We start from the raw sequence: 15,179 nt of genomic DNA, 5'->3' as shown, positions 1-15,179 counted from the left end.
CATAGTATTAAGATGCTTTTAACATGACTTCATATAATTCAGGTGTTTTTAACATGACTTCATAGTATTCAGATGCTTTTAACATGACTTCATATAATTCAGGTGTTTTTAACAAGACTTCATAGTATTCAGATGGTTTTTTTTAACATGACTTCATAGTATTCAGATGTTTTCAACATGATGTCATAGTATTCAGATGTCTTCAACATGACTTCATAGTATTCAGATGGTATTTTTAACATGACTTCATAGTATTCAGATGATTTTTTTAACTTGACTTCATAGTATTAAGGTTTTTTCAACCTGACTTCATAGTATTCAGATGTTTCAACGTGACTTCATAGTATTCAGATGTTTTCAACATGACTTAATAGTATTCAGATGTGTTTTTAACATGACTTCATAGTATTCAGATGGTTTTTTTAACATGACTTCATAGTATTCAGATGTTTTTTTGTAACATGACTTCATAGTATTCAGATGTTTCAACATGACTTCATGGTATTCAGATGTTTTTAACATGACGTCATCGTATTCAGATGTTTTTAACATGACGTCATAGGATTCAGATGTTTTCAACATAACTTCATGATATTCAGATGTTTTTTTAACATTACTTCATAGTATTCAGCTCGATTTTTTAACATGACTTCATAGTATTCAGATGTTTTTAACATGCCTTAATAGTACTCAGAAGTTTTCAACCTGACTTCATAGTATTCAGATGTTTTCAACATGATGTCATAGTATGGGCATGTTTTCAACCTGACTTCATAGTATTCAGATGTTTTCAACATGATGTCATAGGATTGAGATGTTTCAACATGACTTCATAGTATTCAGATGTTTTATTTTTAAATGACTTCATAGTATTAAGGTGTTTTCAACCTGACTTCATAGTATTCAGATGTTTCAACATGACTTCATAGTATTCAAATGTTTTCAGCATGACTTCATAGTATTCAGATGTTTTATTTTTAAATGACTTCATAGTATTCAGATGTTTTCGACATGACGTCATAATGTTCAGATGTTGTTTTTTTACATGACTTCATAGTATTCAGATGCTTTTAACATGACTTCATATAATTCAGGTGTTTTTAACATGACTTCATAGTATTCAGATGCTTTTAACATGACTTCATATAATTCAGGTGTTTTGAACATGACTTCATAGTATTCAGATGCTTTTAACATGACTTCATAGTATTCAGATGCTTTTAACATGACTTCATATAATTCAGTTGTTTTTAACAAGACTTCATAGTATTCATATGCTTTTAACATGACTTCACATAATTCAGATATTTCAACGTGACTTCATAGTATTCAGATGTTTTCAACATGACTTATTAGTATTCAGATGTGTTTTTAACATGACTTCATAGTATTCAGATGGTTTTTTTTAACATGACTTCATAGTATTCAGATGTTTTCAACATGATGTCATAGTATTCAGATGTCTTCAACATGACTTCATAGTATTCAGATGGTATTTTTAACATGACTTCATAGTATTCAGATGATTTTTTTAACTTGACTTCATAGTATTAAGGTGTTTTCAACCTGACTTCATAGTATTCAGATGTTTCAACGTGACTTCATAGTATTCAGATGTTTTCTACATGACTTATTAGTATTCAGATGTGTTTTTAACATGACTTCATAGTATTCAGATGGTTTTTTTAACATGACTTCATAGTATTCAGATGTTTTTTTGTAACATGACTTCATAGTATTCAGATGTTTCAACATGACTTCATGGTATTCAGATGTTTTTAACATGACGTCATCGTATTCAGATGTTTTTAACATGACGTCATAGGATTCAGATGTTTTCAACATAATTTCATGATATTCAGATGTTTTTTTAACATTACTTCATAGTATTCAGCTCGATTTTTTAACATGACTTCATAGTATTCAGATGTTTTTAACATGCCTTAATAGTACTCAGAAGTTTTCAACCTGACTTCATAGTATTCAGATGTTTTCAACATGATGTCATAGTATGGGCAGGTTTTCAACCTGACTTCATAGTATTCAGATGTTTTCAACATGATGTCATAATATTGACATGTTTTCAACCTGACTTCATAGTATTCAATGTTTTCAACATGATGTCATAGGATTGAGATGTTTCAACATGACTTCATAGTATTCAGATGTTTTATTTTTAAATGACTTCATAGTATTAAGGTGTTTTCAACCTGACTTCATAGTATTCAGATGTTTCAACATGACTTCATAGTATTCAGATGTTTTCAACATGACCTCATGGTATTCAAATGTTTTCAGCATGACTTCATAGTATTCAGATGTTTTATTTTTAAATGACTTCATAGTATTCAGATGTTTTCGACATGACGTCATAGTGTTCAGATGTTGTTTTTTTACATGACTTCATAGTATTCAGATGCTTTTTACATGACTTCATATAATTCAGGTGTTTTTAACATGACTTCATAGTATTCATATGCTTTTAACATGACTTCATATAATTCAGGTGTTTTTAACATGACTTCATAGTATTCAGATGCTTTTAACATGACTTCATATAATTCAGGTGTTTTTAACATGACTTCATAGTATTCAGATGGTTTTTTTTAACATGACTTCATAGTATTCAGATGTTTTCAACATGATGTCATAGTATTCAGATGTCTTCAGCATGACTTCATAGTGTTCAAATGTTTTATTTTTAAATGACTTCATAGTATTCAGATGTTTTCGACATGACGTCATAGTGTTCAGATGTTGTTTTTTTACATGACTTCATAGTATTCAGATGTTTTCGACATGACGTCATAGTGTTCAGATGTTGTTTTTTTACATGACTTCATAGTATTCAGATGCTTTTAACATGACTTCATTTAATTCAGGTGTTTTTAACATGACTTCATAGTATTCAGATGTTTTCTTTAACATGACTTCATAGTATTCAGATGTTTTCAACATGATGTCATAGTATTCAGATGTCTTCAACATGACTTCATAGTATACAGACGTTTTTAAACATGACTTATTAGTATTCAGATGTGTTTTTAACGTGACTTCATAGCATTCAGATGGTTTTTTTAACATGACTTCATAGTATTCAGATGTTTTTTTGTAACATGACTTCATAGTATTCAGATGTTTCAACATTACTTCATGGTATTCAGATGTTTTTAACATGACGTCATCGTATTCAGATGTTTTTAACATGACGTCATAGGATTCAGATGTTTTCAACATAACTTCATGATATTCAGATGTTTTTTTAACATTACTTCATAGTATTCAGCTCGATTTTTTAACATGACTTCATAGTATTCAGATGTTTTTAACATGCCTTAATAGTACTCAGAAGTTTTCAACCTGACTTCATAGTATTCAGATGTTTTCAACATGATGTCATAGTATGGGCATGTTTTCAACCTGACTTCATAGTATTCAGATGTTTTCAACATGATGTCATAGGATTGAGATGTTTCAACATGACTTCATAGTATTCAGATGTTTTATTTTTAAATGACTTCATAGTATTAAGGTGTTTTCAACCTGACTTCATAGTATTCAGATGTTTCAACATGACTTCATAGTATTCAAATGTTTTCAGCATGACTTCATAGTATTCAGATGTTTTATTTTTAAATGACTTCATAGTATTCAGATGTTTTCGACATGACGTCATAATGTTCAGATGTTGTTTTTTTACATGACTTCATAGTATTCAGATGCTTTTAACATGACTTCATATAATTCAGGTGTTTTTAACATGACTTCATAGTATTCAGATGCTTTTAACATGACTTCATATAATTCAGGTGTTTTGAACATGACTTCATAGTATTCAGATGCTTTTAACATGACTTCATAGTATTCAGATGCTTTTAACATGACTTCATATAATTCAGTTGTTTTTAACAAGACTTCATAGTATTCATATGCTTTTAACATGACTTCACATAATTCAGATATTTCAACGTGACTTCATAGTATTCAGATGTTTTCAACATGACTTATTAGTATTCAGATGTGTTTTTAACATGACTTCATAGTATTCAGATGGTTTTTTTTAACATGACTTCATAGTATTCAGATGTTTTCAACATGATGTCATAGTATTCAGATGTCTTCAACATGACTTCATAGTATTCAGATGGTATTTTTAACATGACTTCATAGTATTCAGATGATTTTTTTAACTTGACTTCATAGTATTAAGGTGTTTTCAACCTGACTTCATAGTATTCAGATGTTTCAACGTGACTTCATAGTATTCAGATGTTTTCTACATGACTTATTAGTATTCAGATGTGTTTTTAACATGACTTCATAGTATTCAGATGGTTTTTTTAACATGACTTCATAGTATTCAGATGTTTTTTTGTAACATGACTTCATAGTATTCAGATGTTTCAACATGACTTCATGGTATTCAGATGTTTTTAACATGACGTCATCGTATTCAGATGTTTTTAACATGACGTCATAGGATTCAGATGTTTTCAACATAATTTCATGATATTCAGATGTTTTTTTAACATTACTTCATAGTATTCAGCTCGATTTTTTAACATGACTTCATAGTATTCAGATGTTTTTAACATGCCTTAATAGTACTCAGAAGTTTTCAACCTGACATCATAGTATTCAGATGTTTTCAACATGATGTCATAGTATTGACATGTTTTCAACCTGACTTCATAGTATTCAATGTTTTCAACATAATGTCATAGGATTGAGATGTTTCAACATGACTTCATAGTATTCAGATGTTTTATTTTTAAATGACTTCATAGTATTAAGGTGTTTTCAACCTGACTTCATAGTATTCAGATGTTTCAACATGACTTCATAGTATTCAGATGTTTTCAACATGACCTCATGGTATTCAAATGTTTTCAGCATGACTTCATAGTATTCAGATGTTTTATTTTTAAATGACTTCATAGTATTCAGATGTTTTCGACATGACGTCATAGTGTTCATATGTTGTTTTTTTACATGACTTCATAGTATTCAGATGCTTTTTACATGACTTCATATAATTCAGGTGTTTTTAACATGACTTCATAGTATTCATATGCTTTTAACATGACTTCATATAATTCAGGTGTTTTTAACATGACTTCATAGTATTCAGATGCTTTTAACATGACTTCATATAATTCAGGTGTTTTTAACATGACTTCATAGTATTCAGATGGTTTTTTTTAACATGACTTCATAGTATTCAGATGTTTTCAACATGATGTCATAGTATTCAGATGTCTTCAGCATGACTTCATAGTGTTCAAATGTTTTATTCTTAAATGACTTCATAGTATTCAGATGTTTTCGACATGACGTCATAGTGTTCAGATGTTGTTTTTTTACATGACTTCATAGTATTCAGATGTTTTCGACATGACGTCATAGTGTTCAGATGTTGTTTTTTTACATGACTTCATAGTATTCAGATGCTTTTAACATGACTTCATTTAATTCAGGTGTTTTTAACATGACTTCATAGTATTCAGATGTTTTCTTTAACATGACTTCATAGTATTCAGATGTTTTCAACATGATGTCATAGTATTCAGATGTCTTCAACATGACTTCATAGTATACAGACGTTTTTAAACATGACTTCATAGTATTCAGATGGTTTTTTTAACATTACTTCATAGTATTCACCTCGTTTTTTTAACATGACTTCATAGTATTCAGATGTTTTTAACATGCCTTAATAGTATTCAGAAGTTTTCAACCTGACTTCATAGTATTCAGATGTTTTCAACATGATGTCATAGTATTGACATGTTTTCAACCTGACTTCATAGTATTCAATGTTTTCAACATGATGTCATAGTATTGAGATGTTTCAACATGACTTCATAGTATTCAGATGTTTTCAACATGACCTCATGGTATACAAATGTTTTCAGCATGACTTCATAGTATTCAGATGTTTTATTTTTAAATGACTTCATAGTATTCAGATGTTTTCGACATGACGTCATAGTGTTCAGATGTTGTTTTTTTACATGACTTCATAGTATTAAGATGCTTTTAACATGACTTCATATAATTCAGGTGTTTTTAACATGACTTCATAGTATTCAGATGCTTTTAACATGACTTCATATAATTCAGGTGTTTTTAACAAGACTTCATAGTATTCAGATGGTTTTTTTTAACATGACTTCATAGTATTCAGATGTTTTCAACATGATGTCATAGTATTCAGATGTCTTCAACATGATGTCATAGTATTCAGATGGTATTTTTAACATGACTTCATAGTATTCAGATGATTTTTTTAACTTGACTTCATAGTATTAAGGTGTTTTCAACCTGACTTCATAGTATTCAGATGTTTCAACGTGACTTCATAGTATTCAGATGTTTTCAACATGACTTAATAGTATTCAGATGTGTTTTTAACATGACTTCATAGTATTCAGATGGTTTTTTTAACATGACTTCATAGTATTCAGATGTTTTTTTGTAACATGACTTCATAGTATTCAGATGTTTCAACATGACTTCATGGTATTCAGATGTTTTTAACATGACGTCATCGTATTCAGATGTTTTTAACATGACGTCATAGGATTCAGATGTTTTCAACATAACTTCATGATATTCAGATGTTTTTTTAACATTACTTCATAGTATTCAGCTCGATTTTTTAACATGACTTCATAGTATTCAGATGTTTTTAACATGCCTTAATAGTACTCAGAAGTTTTCAACCTGACTTCATAGTATTCAGATGTTTTCAACATGATGTCATAGTATGGGCATGTTTTCAACCTGACTTCATAGTATTCAGATGTTTTCAACATGATGTCATAGGATTGAGATGTTTCAACATGACTTCATAGTATTCAGATGTTTTATTTTTAAATGACTTCATAGTATTAAGGTGTTTTCAACCTGACTTCATAGTATTCAGATGTTTCAACATGACTTCATAGTATTCAAATGTTTTCAGCATGACTTCATAGTATTCAGATGTTTTATTTTTAAATGACTTCATAGTATTCAGATGTTTTCGACATGACGTCATAGTGTTCAGATGTTGTTTTTTTACATGACTTCATAGTATTCAGATGTTTTCGACATGACGTCATAGTGTTCAGATGTTGTTTTTTTACATGACTTCATAGTATTCAGATGCTTTTAACATGACTTCATTTAATTCAGGTGTTTTTAACATGACTTCATAGTATTCAGATGTTTTCTTTAACATGACTTCATAGTATTCAGATGTTTTCAACATGATGTCATAGTATTCAGATGTCTTCAACATGACTTCATAGTATACAGACGTTTTTAAACATGACTTCATAGTATTCAGATGGTTTTTTTAACATTACTTCATAGTATTCACCTCGTTTTTTTAACATGACTTCATAGTATTCAGATGTTTTTAACATGCCTTAATAGTATTCAGAAGTTTTCAACCTGACTTCATAGTATTCAGATGTTTTCAACATGATGTCATAGTATTGACATGTTTTCAACCTGACTTCATAGTATTCAATGTTTTCAACATGATGTCATAGTATTGAGATGTTTCAACATGACTTCATAGTATTCAGATGTTTTCAACATGACCTCATGGTATACAAATGTTTTCAGCATGACTTCATAGTATTCAGATGTTTTATTTTTAAATGACTTCATAGTATTCAGATGTTTTCGACATGACGTCATAGTGTTCAGATGTTGTTTTTTTACATGACTTCATAGTATTAAGATGCTTTTAACATGACTTCATATAATTCAGGTGTTTTTAACATGACTTCATAGTATTCAGATGCTTTTAACATGACTTCATATAATTCAGGTGTTTTTAACAAGACTTCATAGTATTCAGATGGTTTTTTTTAACATGACTTCATAGTATTCAGATGTTTTCAACATGATGTCATAGTATTCAGATGTCTTCAACATGACTTCATAGTATTCAGATGGTATTTTTAACATGACTTCATAGTATTCAGATGATTTTTTTAACTTGACTTCATAGTATTAAGGTGTTTTCAACCTGACTTCATAGTATTCAGATGTTTCAACGTGACTTCATAGTATTCAGATGTTTTCAACATGACTTAATAGTATTCAGATGTGTTTTTAACATGACTTCATAGTATTCAGATGGTTTTTTTAACATGACTTCATAGTATTCAGATGTTTTTTTGTAACATGACTTCATAGTATTCAGATGTTTCAACATGACTTCATGGTATTCAGATGTTTTTAACATGACGTCATCGTATTCAGATGTTTTTAACATGACGTCATAGGATTCAGATGTTTTCAACATAACTTCATGATATTCAGATGTTTTTTTAACATTACTTCATAGTATTCAGCTCGATTTTTTAACATGACTTCATAGTATTCAGATGTTTTTAACATGCCTTAATAGTACTCAGAAGTTTTCAACCTGACTTCATAGTATTCAGATGTTTTCAACATGATGTCATAGTATGGGCATGTTTTCAACCTGACTTCATAGTATTCAGATGTTTTCAACATGATGTCATAGGATTGAGATGTTTCAACATGACTTCATAGTATTCAGATGTTTTATTTTTAAATGACTTCATAGTATTAAGGTGTTTTCAACCTGACTTCATAGTATTCAGATGTTTCAACATGACTTCATAGTATTCAAATGTTTTCAGCATGACTTCATAGTATTCAGATGTTTTATTTTTAAATGACTTCATAGTATTCAGATGTTTTCGACATGACGTCATAATGTTCAGATGTTGTTTTTTTACATGACTTCATAGTATTCAGATGCTTTTAACATGACTTCATATAATTCAGGTGTTTTTAACATGACTTCATAGTATTCAGATGCTTTTAACATGACTTCATATAATTCAGGTGTTTTGAACATGACTTCATAGTATTCAGATGCTTTTAACATGACTTCATAGTATTCAGATGCTTTTAACATGACTTCATATAATTCAGTTGTTTTTAACAAGACTTCATAGTATTCATATGCTTTTAATATGACTTCACATAATTCAGATATTTCAACGTGACTTCATAGTATTCAGATGTTTTCAACATGACTTATTAGTATTCAGATGTGTTTTTAACATGACTTCATAGTATTCAGATGGTTTTTTTTAACATGACTTCATAGTATTCAGATGTTTTCAACATGATGTCATAGTATTCAGATGTCTTCAACATGACTTCATAGTATTCAGATGGTATTTTAACATGACTTCATAGTATTCAGATGATTTTTTTAACTTGACTTCATAGTATTAAGGTGTTTTCAACCTGACTTCATAGTATTCAGATGTTTCAACGTGACTTCATAGTATTCAGATGTTTTCTACATGACTTATTAGTATTCAGATGTGTTTTTAACATGACTTCATAGTATTCAGATGGTTTTTTTAACATGACTTCATAGTATTCAGATGTTTTTTTGTAACATGACTTCATAGTATTCAGATGTTTCAACATGACTTCATGGTATTCAGATGTTTTTAACATGACGTCATCGTATTCAGATGTTTTTAACATGACGTCATAGGATTCAGATGTTTTCAACATAATTTCATGATATTCAGATGTTTTTTAACATTACTTCATAGTATTCAGCTCGATTTTTTAACATGACTTCATAGTATTCAGATGTTTTTAACATGCCTTAATAGTACTCAGAAGTTTTCAACCTGACTTCATAGTATTCAGATGTTTTCAACATGATGTCATAGTATGGGCATGTTTTCAACCTGACTTCATAGCATTCAGATGTTTTCAACATGATGTCATAATATTGACATGTTTTCAACCTGACTTCATAGTATTCAATGTTTTCAACATGATGTCATAGGATTGAGATGTTTCAACATGACTTCATAGTATTCAGATGTTTTATTTTTAAATGACTTCATAGTATTAAGGTGTTTTCAACCTGACTTCATAGTATTCAGATGTTTCAACATGACTTCATAGTATTCAAATGTTTTCAGCATGACTTCATAGTATTCAGATGTTTTATTTTTAAATGACTTCATAGTATTCAGATGTTTTCGACATGACGTCATAATGTTCAGATGATGTTTTTTTACATGACTTCATAGTATTCAGATGCTTTTAACATGACTTCATATAATTCAGGTGTTTTGAACATGACTTCATAGTATTCAGATGCTTTTAACATGACTTCATATAATTCAGGTGTTTTGAACATGACTTCATAGTATTCAGATGCTTTTAACATGACTTCATAGTATTTAGATGCTTTTAACATGACTTCATATAATTCAGGTGTTTTGAACATGACTTCATAGTATTCAGATGCTTTTAACATGACTTCATAGTATTCAGATGCTTTTAACCTGACTTCATATAATTCAGTTGTTTTTAACAAGACTTCATAGTATTCATATGCTTTTAACATGACTTCACATAATTCAGATGTTTCAACGTGACTTCATAGTATTCAGATGTTTTCAACATGACTTATTAGTATTCAGATGTGTTTTTAACATGACTTCATAGTATTCAGATGGTTTTTATAACATGACTTCATAGTATTCAGATGTTTTTTTGTAACATGACTTCATAGTATTCAGATGTTTCAACATGACTTCATGGTATTCAGATGTTTTTAACATGACGTCATCATATTCAGATGTTTTTAACATGACGTCATAGGATTCAGATGTTTTCAACATAACTTCATGATATTCAGATGTTTTTTTAACATTACTTCATAGTATTCAGCTCGATTTTTTAACATGACGTCATAGTATTCAGATGTTTTTAACATGCCTTAATAGTATTCAGAAGTTTTCAACCTGACTTCATAGTATTCAGATGTTTTCAACATGATGTCATAATATTGACATGTTTTCAACCTGACTTCATAGTATTCAATGTTTTCAACATGATGTCATAGTATTGAGATGTTTCAACATGACTTCATAGTATTCAGATGTTTTCAACATGACCTCATGGTATTCAAATGTTTTCAGCATGACTTCATAGTATTCAGATGTTTTATTTTTAAATGACTTCATAGTATTCAGATGTTTTCGACATGACGTCATAGTGTTCAGATGTTGTTTTTTTACATGACTTCATAGTATTGAGATGTTTCAACATGACTTCATAGTATTCAGATGTTTTATTTTTAAATGACTTCATAGTATTAAGGTGTTTTCAACCTGACTTCATAGTATTCAGATGTTTCAACATGACTTCATAGTATTCAAATGTTTTCAGGATGACTTCATAGTATTCAGATGGTTTATTTTTAAATGACTTCATAGTATTCAGATGTTTTCGACATGACGTCATAATGTTCAGATGTTGTTTTTTTACATGACTTCATAGTATTCAGATGCTTTTAACATGACTTCATATAATTCAGGTGTTTTTAACATGACTTCATAGTATTCAGATGCTTTTAACATGACTTCATATAATTCAGGTGTTTTGAAAATGACTTCATAGTATTCAGATGCTTTTAACATGACTTCATATAATTCAGGTGTTTTTAACATGACTTCATAGTATTCAGATGTGTTTTTAACATGACTTCATAGTATTCACATGGTATTTTTAACATGACTTCATAGTATTCAGATGTTTTTTTGTAACATGACTTCATAGTATTCAGATGTTTCAACATGACTTCATAGTATTCAGATGCTTTTAACATGACTTCATATAATTCAGTTGTTTTTAACAAGACTTCATAGTATTCATATGCTTTTAACATGACTTCACATAATTCAGATATTTCAACGTGACTTCATAGTATTCAGATGTTTTCAACATGACTTATTAGTATTCAGATGTGTTTTTAACATGACTTCATAGTATTCAGATGGTTTTTTTTAACATGACTTCATAGTATTCAGATGTTTTCAACATGATGTCATAGTATTCAGATGTCTTCAACATGACTTCATAGTATTCAGATGGTATTTTTAACATGACTTCATAGTATTCAGATGATTTTTTTAACTTGACTTCATAGTATTAAGGTGTTTTCAACCTGACTTCATAGTATTCAGATGTTTCAACGTGACTTCATAGTATTCAGATGTTTTCAACATGACTTATTAGTATTCAGATGTGTTTTTAACATGACTTCATAGTATTCAATGGTTTTTTTAACATGACTTCATAGTATTCAGATGTTTTTTTGTAACATGACTTCATAGTATTCAGATGTTTCAACATGACTTCATGGTATTCAGATGTTTTTAACATGACGTCACAGTATTCAGATGTTTTTAACATGACGTCATAGGATTCAGATGTTTTCAACATAACTTCATGATATTCAGATGTTTTTTTAACATTACTTCATAGTATTCAGCTCGATTTTTTAACATGACTTCATAGTATTCAGATGTTTTTAACATGCCTTAATAGTACTCAGAAGTTTTCAACCTGACTTCATAGTATTCAGATGTTTTCAACATGATGTCATAGTATGGGCATGTTTTCAACCTGACTTCATAGTATTCAGATGTTTTCAACATGATGTCATAATATTGACATGTTTTCAACCTGACTTCATAGTATTCAATGTTTTCAACATGATGTCATAGGATTGAGATGTTTCAACATGACTTCATAGTATTCAGATGTTTCAACATGACTTCATAGTATTCAAATGTTTTCAGCATGACTTCATAGTATTCAGATGTTTTATTTTTAAATGACTTCATAGTATTCAGATGTTTTCGACATGACGTCATAATGTTCAGATGTTGTTTTTTTACATGACTTCATAGTATTCAGATGCTTTTAACATGACTTCATATAATTCAGGTGTTTTTAACATGACTTCATAGTATTCAGATGCTTTTAACATGACTTCATATAATTCAGGTGTTTTGAACATGACTTCATAGTATTCAGATGCTTTTAACATGACTTCATAGTATTCAGATGCTTTTAACATGACTTCATATAATTCAGTTGTTTTTAACAAGACTTCATAGTATTCATATGCTTTTAACATGACTTCACATAATTCAGATGTTTCAACGTGACTTCATAGTATTCAAACGTTTTTCAACATGACTTATTAGTATTCAGATGTGTTTTTAACATGACTTCATAGTATTCAGATGGTTTTTATAACATGACTTCATAGTATTCAGATGTTTTTTTGTAACATGACTTCATAGTATTCAGATGTTTCAACATGACTTCATGGTATTCAAATGTTTTTAACATGTCGTCATCGTATTCAGATGTTTTTAACATGACGTCATAGGATTCAGAAGTTTTCAACATAACTTCATGATATTCAGATGTTTTTTTAACATTACTTCATGGTATTCAGCTCGATTTTTTAACATGACGTCATAGTATTCAGATGTTTTTAACATGCCTTAATAGTATTCAGAAGTTTTCAACCTGACTTCATAGTATTCAGATGTTTTCAACATGATGTCATAATATTGACATGTTTTCAACCTGACTTCATAGTATTCAATGTTTTCAACATGATGTCATAGTATTGAGATTTTTCAACATGACTTCATAGTATTCAGATGTTTTCAACATGACCTCATGGTATTCAAATGTTTTCAGCATGACTTCATAGTATTCAGATGTTTTATTTTTAAATGACTTCATAGTATTCAGATGTTTTCGACATGACGTCATAGTGTTCAGATGTTGTTTTTTTACATGACTTCATAGTATTCAGATGCTTTTTACATGAGTTCATATAATTCAGGTGTTTTTAACAAGACTTCATAGTATTCAGATGGGTTTTTTTAACATGACTTCATAGTATTCAGATGTTTTCAACATGATGTCATAGTATTCAGATGTTTTCAACATGACTTCATAGTATACAGACGTTTTTTAACATGACTTCATAGTACTCAGATGATTTTTTTAACTTGACTTCATAGTATTAAGGTGTTTTCAACCTGACTTCATAGTATTCAGATGTTTCAACGTGACTTCATAGTATTCAGATGTTTTCAACATGACTTATTAGTATTCAGATGTGTTTTTAACATGACTTCATAGTATTCAGATGGTTTTTTTAACATGACTTCATAGTATTCAGATGGTTTTTTGTAACATGACTTCATAGTATTCAGATGTTTCAACATGACTTCATGGTATTCAGATGTTTTTAACATGACGTCATCGTATTCAGATGTTTTTAACATGACGTCATAGGATTCAGATGTTTTCAACATAACTTCATGATATTCAGATGTTTTTTTAACATTACTTCATAGTATTCAGCTCGATTTTTTTAACATGAATTCATAGTATTCAGATGTTTTCAACATGACTTCATAGTATTCAAATGTTTTCAGCATGACTTCATAGTATTCAGATGTTGTTTTTTTACATGACTTCATAGCATTCAGATGCTTTTAACATGACTTCATATAATTCAGGTGTTTTTAACATGACTTCATAGTATCCAGATGCTTTTAACATGACTTCATATAATTCAGGTGTTTTTAACATGACTTCATAGTATTCAGATGCTTTTAACATGACTTCATATAATTCAGGTGTTTTTAACATGACTTCATAGTATTCAGATGGTTTTTTTTAACATGACTTCATAGTATTCAGATGTTTTCAACATGATGTCAGAGTATTCAGATGTCTTCAACATGACTTCATAGTGTTCAAATGTTTTCAGCATGACTTCATAGTATTCAGATGTTTTATTTTTAAATGACTTCATAGTATTCAGATGTTTTCGACATGACGTCATAGTGTTCAGATGTTGTTTTTTTACATGACTTCATAGTATTCAGATGTTTTCGACATGACGTCATAGTGTTCAGATGTTGTTTTTTTACATGACTTCATAGTATTCAGATGCTTTTAACTTGACTTCATATAATTCAGGTGTTTTTAACAAGACTTCATAGTATTCAGATGCTTTTAACATGACTTCATATAATTCAGGTGTTTTTAACATGACTTCATAGTATTCAGATGTTTTCTTTAGCATGACTTCTTAGTATTCAGATGTTTTCAACATGATGTCATAGTATTCAGATGTCTTCAACATGACTTCATAGTATACAGACGTTTTTAAACATGACTTATTAGTATTCAGATGTGTTTTTAACATGACTTCATAGTATTCAGATGGTTTTTTTAACATTACTTCATAGTATTCAGCTCGTTTTTTTAACATGACT

This window comes from Lampris incognitus, chromosome 3 (assembly GCF_029633865.1).
Source record: "Lampris incognitus isolate fLamInc1 chromosome 3, fLamInc1.hap2, whole genome shotgun sequence".
Taxonomy (NCBI): Eukaryota; Metazoa; Chordata; class Actinopteri; order Lampriformes; family Lampridae; genus Lampris; species Lampris incognitus.
The sequence above is the reverse complement of the archived record's forward strand: the minus strand, read 5'-3'. Positions refer to the sequence as shown.